The sequence below is a fragment of the Pan troglodytes genome, chromosome 7, assembly GCF_028858775.2.
Source record: "Pan troglodytes isolate AG18354 chromosome 7, NHGRI_mPanTro3-v2.0_pri, whole genome shotgun sequence".
Classification (NCBI taxonomy): domain Eukaryota; kingdom Metazoa; phylum Chordata; class Mammalia; order Primates; family Hominidae; genus Pan; species Pan troglodytes.
Genome location: NC_072405.2, coordinates 103,237,866 through 103,246,100, shown reverse-complemented (window position 1 = coordinate 103,246,100; position 8,235 = coordinate 103,237,866). Strand labels below are relative to the sequence as shown.

General features: G+C 35.3%; 1 protein-coding gene across 1 annotated transcript in view; it reads left to right on the top strand.

The window, feature by feature from the left end:
• Window positions 1-5,483: 5,483 nt before the first annotated feature.
• Window positions 5,484-8,235, top strand: part of TRIQK (triple QxxK/R motif containing) — a 133,706-nt gene continuing 130,954 nt past the window's right edge. The window contains exon 1 of the mRNA XM_054656876.1: window positions 5,484-5,504. The gene's annotated coding sequence lies outside the window, so the exon portion shown is untranslated. The remainder of the gene's footprint in view (window positions 5,505-8,235) is intronic.

Below are 8,235 nucleotides of genomic sequence, written 5' to 3'. Positions count from 1 at the left end.
TATCTGCTCTGCAAAAGAAATCTATGGGAAATAGAGGCTTGGAAAAGAAAAAAGGAGAAAGATTGGGGAGAAGAAGGGGCAGGCGAGAGTCAGGCAGGACAGTGACAGAAGCCCGAGTTATATTTGTAAAAACCAAACTGTGGGTTATTCTCCATCATAATTTCAATTCTATATTACAACCACATATAATTTTAATTATTATATATCCACTTTGTGGAGCATTAGCTGTGTGCTAAGATGTTTTGTCTGATTTTTTTCTAACCCCGATAATAATTCCATAATGTACAATATATTCCCACTTTACTGGTAAGGAAAAGTAAGACCAGGGCTCTCCATTTATCTTTTTATTCCCTGAGACACGTATTTATTGAGATCTTACCAACTGGCACATACCCTGTTAGATGCTGTGGGTATGTACAGTAGAGAACAAAGGAGGTGATGTTCCTGGTCTCCGAAAGTTTACATATATACACTTTATGCTGGCGATGAAAGATTCAATTCTAAGTATATATATTTTTAAAGAAAACACACTCTAATAAGTCAAACTATTCAAACAAGGCCACTCTTTAAGAAGTTAGAAATCTTGGCTTTTCTGCTTCTTCGTGTCTTATAATAGACCTGAGGTGGGTGGATAACCTACTGGAACTGCACACCTTACCATGTGTTATTGATTACTTCAGGCACCTTTCATAGCTACTCACAGGACTTGGAACAGTGCTTTGAATTTAAAATGTCTTCTTCTGTGCTTGATGTGCCTAATTATGTCAGCACCAGCTGGAAGGAGATATTGACAAGACAGTACAACACGGCTATGTTCCCTACATAATTCAAATTCAGTGGCAGGCTTCCACCTCCGTCTCCCCCTTCCACCTCCATCAGCATGAAGTGGAGCGAGTCTACTGCTCCATATTAAATGCACAAAAAGAAAGGGCACACAAAGACAGGTTTCACTATGCTTTCAATTCTTCAATATCAAAGGTCTTTAATATCAAACTTTTCAGGAATAATTAAATTACTTAATAGCCACAGGAAGTACACACCAAGTTAGGTTTCAAATGATGTTCTAATGCCTTATTAATTTGTACTTCTGATAACAAATTTTGATCACTTTCCTTCCCCTTCCGGGGGTAAAGCAGCGAAATATCCCATCTGCTTTTATCATCTTTGGAGCACAATGGCCTGATAAGTCTAACAGTGACTTGAGAAGTGTGCATTCAATGGAGGCACATAGCTGCTGCAATCAGCATATAAGTAAATATATTATTTATAGTCCTTTAAAAGGTGGCTGTATATGCTTTATTTTTTTACTTGTAGAAGTTAACAAAAATTTATTGGATAGCTTCTATATTCCTGATGCTGGGTACACAAGATGCAGGAAACAGTTCTACTCCTCTAGAATTTACAAGCTAGTGAGGAACACCGATGAATAGGCTAAGGCGTTAATTGAATAGATAGAAATTCACAGAATGCTATGAGAGCATTTGGGAGGACAATTTAGTCTTATAATGGGTTTTCATTTTTTTGTTTAAAACTGTTTCTGAATAAAATGTTTATGTGCACTCCATGTAGCAAAATAAAAACACCAGCTATTTAAATAGAATAATATCTAGAGAATAAATTATATGAACAAAATTCAACTGTGGCTGCTTGATACAATTTGTCAAAGCTATAAATTTTTAATAACTGAAAAGACTGATCACGTTTTCTATCTATAAGTTAAAGCACAATATTATTTTTAGAAATTATATAGCCTCAAACTTCTGCAATGTAAACAATGGAAAAAATAATATTATGTCAAAATAAATCTATAATAATAATTATAATATCACTATATGAAATTAGAATAAAATAACTAATAGGTTGTATTCATATAAGTGCTTAAAATGTGAACTATTAATGGAAATATACTCAGAAGATCCCCCCCCAACTCCTGGATAGATTAGGCATGGAAAGCAAACATAAAAAAATCTTGCTTTAGAATGTACAAGATTGCCCACTATTAAAATACTGCAAATGTAACTTTTTTAAATTACTGAACATAGGTACACCAATAAACAACATTAATGTGGGACATATTTTAAGTTCAAAAGTTAATGTTTGTGTTATTTTGGTTTTTCCATAGGGTCTTTTGTTTGCAAAGAACAGAAATTCATTCAGGTCACCTCATGTAGGCAATGCTGTAAAATAAAGAAAACAGGAATCTTAGCCAATCTTCTAGGAAAGCCAGAAAAAAAGAAAAAAATGGTTTTAAACAAGAATAGGAATCACTGAACAGCCAGGTCTTGTAGCGACTGGAGTGCAGCCTTGTTAAGCCAGTGTGACTGCCTATTTACCTCATTGCTTCCTCGGCTCCCCCTAGCCCATCCCTCCTCAGTCAGCATCTGATTTCAACCTGTTTAGGCTTCCTTTGGTGTGTATTCACATCTGCTTCCACCACCACCCAGCTACCTTTCCGTGTGTCGCTATCTAGTCTCACCCAGGAGGATGTTCTGATTAGTTCAGAGGTCCGTGTCATTGGGAGGTAAGACTCTTATGTCATGCAATCTCAGAAGTTTCTGGCTTCCCTGGAGTTGGGTGCCCACCCCAATTAAATTGCTGTGGTCAGAATGGCAGGGTTAGATGGTAGAGAACACAGCTACCTGTGACTGAGTTGCTGCCTGGAGTCCTCTGTACAGGAAGTTTATTAAATTACGAATATTTACTTCTGACACTTACTTCCAGAGTGTGACACAGCTTCTTTGGCATATGCTGACACTAACACTCTTTGTAATAAAATGGTGCTTTATTCTCAAAAGGCTTCAGTTTTCTTGGGAAACACGAGGAACATGTAGACAAAATTGAAACCAGAACAAGTATTTTATCTTTTGCACATCCCTTATTCAAAAATAACGGTAGTCAATATCTGGCATTATGTAAAGTGGATGACATAAAAATAGGACTTTAGGCTCTAGGGATGTTCCAGGTGAAGCTTTATTAACACAGGATAAAACAATTCGTTGCCTCACAGAATTAAGTAAAAGAGGAGGTCAAGAACCATGCACTTAAATCAGTTCCATGTTTTCATTGTTACTCAAGTGTTTTGATGTTACATGCCTATTACTTAGGTTGGACATGCTATAAATATGCAAACTTATATGTTATTATTAATAATTTAAAGTGTCAGTAACCCATTTGCTAGCATTTATTGACTGCTTACTGTGTGTTACATACTCTGCTGAGTTACTTTGACACATTAACTTATCTAATGTCCAATGAGTTAGTGACTATTAACTAGCTTCACTTACAGACAAGGAAACTAAGTCATAGATTAAATTACTTGTTCAAGGTCAACTCACAGCTGGTAATAGTTGGGGTCAGGATTTTGTTATAGGTACCCTGAGTCCAGAGCCTATTCTCCTCATCACTGTGTCATACTGTCTCCTCGAGAGAACCGTTAAAGAACTAGTTTATTCCAACTTTGGGGGAAAATTTTGCTTCTCTGTGTGATCTTCCTGAGAAAATAATTTAAATTTTTTTTTTCTAAATATCTAGACAACCAAAAGTTCAAGAAGAAGACATGCTAACAAAAAGCAGGAAACACTTAGGGAAGAGGATCCTGAAGATAGATTTTTAGGAAAATTGGGTTGGTCTGCCAATATCATTACTCTTGTTCTCATCCTCTAGACACTTATCCATGAATTACACCATGCAAAGTACTTCCCCTCTGTTTTTCTTACTGTCCAAGAGTCCACTAACTTTGTTTTTAAAACACAATTTTGTATAAATGTCACTGCTTTTGTCTCATTTGGTCTTAGTACTATAGAATATTGTGTTCCCCAATTTTCCTAAAAGAATCTGGCTCTAGCTAAATTTATGCTAGCCCTATTCTGAGTCATAGGGATCAGAGAAAAGTAGGCATGAGCAAGGCTGTGCATGTATGTGTGTGTGTCTGTGTGTTTGTGTGTGTCTATGCAGTGTTGGGACTCCCTGGAAACTAGCTATTTAAATGCAATGCCAGTGAGGCTTGATTCAAGCAACCTTAACCTTACTTAGAAGTATTTTATGCAACTCATTTCACTATGAAAACCTCCCTTTTTTGTGTTTGTGTTAAAAGAACTCTCTTTAATGGCCAGATTATTTCTCCCATCACTGCTAGAATATTGGCTAATGGAAGACAGTCTTCAGCAAAACTAAATGACACACAGACTGGACCCTGGGTACTTGGACAGTATTTTTGTTCCAACACCTATCTGAAATAATACTCTCTGACATCTTTCTTCCACTCATGGTTTCCATGACGAGGGATTTTCCGTAAGCACATGCCAAGAAACAGAATTGGAAGGGTGCAAAAATAGCACCAGAGTTGGTGCCAAATTTTTTTCTTCACCAATTTTTATTTTGCCTTCTTCTCATTCCTGTCCCAAATGATCTTTAACCTAGGAAATTGACCTCAGGCTCATAAATTCAGTAGTGGTGTGGCTTCAAAATTTTTTTGTCAGCTCTTCTTAGAACCTAACCCGTCTACAAGGTATTCAACTGCCTTCAAAATCTGTACCTAACCTACCTTTACTGCTGAGATATGTCCAGCGTTATATGCTCTTTGTGTAGAAATATTTCAAACTTAGAGAAAAATGCGGCAAATATTATAATGCCCGTGTATCTTTCATCAAAAAATAATGAGGGTTAAGATTCCTTAACATTTTCTTCAGGTCATTTAAAAAATATTTTCAATTGACAATAATTTTATATATTTGTGGGGTCCAATATGATGTTTTAATGCATGTATACATTGTGGAATGACTGAATCAACTAATTAGCATAGCCATCACCTCACATTCTTATCATTTTTTTTGTGGTGAGAACATTAAAAATCTACTCCTAGCAGTTTTGGAAGATGCAATACATTATTATTAACTATAGTCTCCATGCTGTACAATAGGTCTCAAAAACTTACTGTTCCAGTCAGACTGAAACTTTGTACCTTTTGACCAACATCTTCCCATTTCCCACCACTTCACCCCCAGCCCCTGGTAACCATCAGTCTTCTCTCTATTTCTATGCGTTCAGCCTGTTTAGATTCCACATATATGTGACATCATGCAGTATTTCTGTGCTTGACTTATTTCTTTTAACATAATGTCCTCCAGGTTCATACATGTTGCCACACGTGATGGAATTTTCTTCTTTTTAAAGGCTGAATAGTATTCCTTTGTGCACATATACACCACATTTTCTTTATTCGTAAAAGATATGGTCTTCATGCATTCAACAAATATTTTTGAGCACCTACTGTGAGCCAGCCAATCTTGTTGGTGTTTGAGACATACGAGTGAGCAAATGAGATTCCAATCGTTGTTCTTGGAAGCTTGCATGCTTTGTAAGTTATTTTTAAACCCTTTAGAGGAGAAACAGTTACTGCCCACTCCTGCTGTTTCCTCCTATATAAAGGTGACTTCCAACACTCCGGCAATTCTGGCCTCTCCAGCCTCTTGCTTTTCTTCTGAGGGGAGCCTTTTATCCTGCTGGTGAGTTTGGGAAAAGGAATTGGATCTGGGCATGCAGCGTCTCCTTATCTGCAAACAGGCCTGCCGGTGGGAATCATGGTACTGTTCCCCAGCAACACAACATTAATTTCAGAGGGAGATGCTCTGCCACTACAGGAGTGGGTCTGTGTAAGTCTGGAATTGTGCATGGCAGTGTGGACAGCTGTGTCTGTTTTCAATATCAAGAAGCCTATTTTGCTACAGTCCTAAGTCACATCCCTCAGCCTAGACCTGATCATAATAGAGGTGATATTTTCATCTCCAGATGCTATTTTGCTTGTTCGTTTATTTCTTACTTAGTCCTGAAGTGACTGAACGGGAGCGTCATTTGTTGGACTTATCTAAACATGCACAGTCTTATTTATCTTCCACTCTCCCCAGAGCAATAGCTTCCTGATATTGGTATATATTCTTCTGGTCCATCTCTCTCTCTTTCTCTCCAAGTATATATATTGCTACATTTGTGTTTAACCATTAAAAATCAGTATTATTGAATGTACTTTTAAACTTTACATAAATGTTTCATGTGACATATATTATACCGTAGCTTGTTTTTTCCGTTGAATTTTAAGTTACTAAGTTCTATCCATACTAATATGTGTATAGCTAGTTTGTTTAAAATTATTGTATATTACATCATATGCATATGCCATACATTTTTTAATTCATCCCTTCTGTGCTAGCACTTCTTTTGCTAGCCTTACATCTTTGCTTTAGCTGTACCCCACCTCCTGATGTGCTACCTACCCAGCTCTGAGGCTTCGCACCTGCTGCTGCCTCTGTCGGGAATACCTCCCTCCACTCTCCTCCTCACCCATCCAGTGCTCACTGCCTGGATCACTGCAATATTTAGGACTTAGCTCAGACATTTCTATCTTCATAAAGCCTTCTCTCATCTTCATCATGCCTTGCCTTTCCCAAATTGTTATAAGGATCCACATTTTAAAAATAAGAGCTGAATTTAAAAAGGTTTTATACATTTGAGTTCTCTACAAAAGTGAAATATTTGTGGAATAAACTTTGTAAATTTTTTGCATTAAATCTCAATAAAATTAAAAGTAAAAGTAAACTTTGCTCCATTGTTGATAGAACTGTTTCTCCAAGACTAGATTAGAAAACTAGTTGTTAATGAAGCCAAATGTGCATTTTATATTCCCTTTTGTACACATTGCACTGAATAATTTCTGATTAGATTAGAAAATAACAACTGATTTTAAAACCTAAAGATAATGCCAGAGGACACATGGAAACTCAGAAAATTTGTCTTTTTGAATTACCAAGTGGGAAACATATTTTTTAAAATCAGTAGGATTGTTTTGTAAAATGTACTTTGTTCATTTATTGTGATGACACTACTCTAAATTATTTATGATCAGACTTTACACTATATTTTATACTCTGAGTAATGTGAGTCCTTACTGAAGCTCTTTGCAAGTAAATCTTTGTTGAGAAGCATTCAAGATCATCAGTTTTCAATGAGGATGTCCAGAATTAGTAAAGAATTAGGATGTTTTTAACATACATTATATTTATTAAGTTCAGTTCTGAAGAATATAAATCTCTATGCATAGCTCAGGAAAGTTCTGTTTTATTTATTTTTTTACTTGAAAAAAAGGTGTTTTTGTTTTCTGATGCACAAGGTGTTTTGTAGAGAACACTCATTAGGGTTAATGGGAGTAAGATGCAAAAATCTCTCCTGCTTTGTGAAAAGTACAGGCCCCATAATGCTTCCAGGAGGAATACTCTGAAACCTTCATAAAACATTTATATCAGTTGAATAGAAAAAAAAGAAAAAGAAAAACCTCCTTTAATAAAACATTTGCCCCTATTATGCTATGCTGCTTTAGAATTTTATTTATTCAAGAATCATGAGCAATAAATTTTCATTCCATGTACATTTTGCACAGAATGAGAGCATGCCAATACCCTTATGTTATAAAGAAAGATAGCATCCTGAACAGCAAAAGCGAGGATTTGTTAGAAAGTTGCGTCTTTCTCCATCGTTTTGGGTTTGTGTATGTGTGTCATTCCTAGTTAGAATTCAAGCTATACACCTTAAATAAATCAGATAAAGAAGCAAAAAAAAAAAAAAAAGCTTATGCTTATTTAACTTTCTGAGTGAGAAGTTAGAAAAACTATAAAAGTAAAATTTATAATGGGGAAAAGGGTTAATTATTTAAAAAAATAAAACATGCTTGCAGAATAACCACCACTAAATTTGCTTTGTAGTATTATATTACTTTGGTTATATGTTAAATCTGACAATTTAGCTGGAATTTTAGAAATACACTAGAATTATGTAAAGAAATTTTAAAATAATGTAAAGTACTTTTTGAAAAGCATCTAAGTAAAACAAATTTTTAATTACAAAAGGAAAACTATCTTTATATATTAGTTCATATACCTATAAATAGATAATTTTATAAATTTTAACAAAATGTTGTTATTGCTGGACACCTTTTAAAAAAGATTCTGATATTTTGATAGTCTTTAAAAGGTCAAGCAGTTACAGTTAATGTTTATATATCTTGAATAAAATAGCTCACTCTTCTTGAGGAAATGTTAAAATGTTGAACATCTATGTTCTCCACAAGTAAATAACACATTATATGGCTACATTATGACCAGATTATATCTATTAGTTACTGCTGTGCACCATGTAAATCTCTAGATTCCCCTGGGAAATGAGAAAATCATTTCAGACTTCAATAAC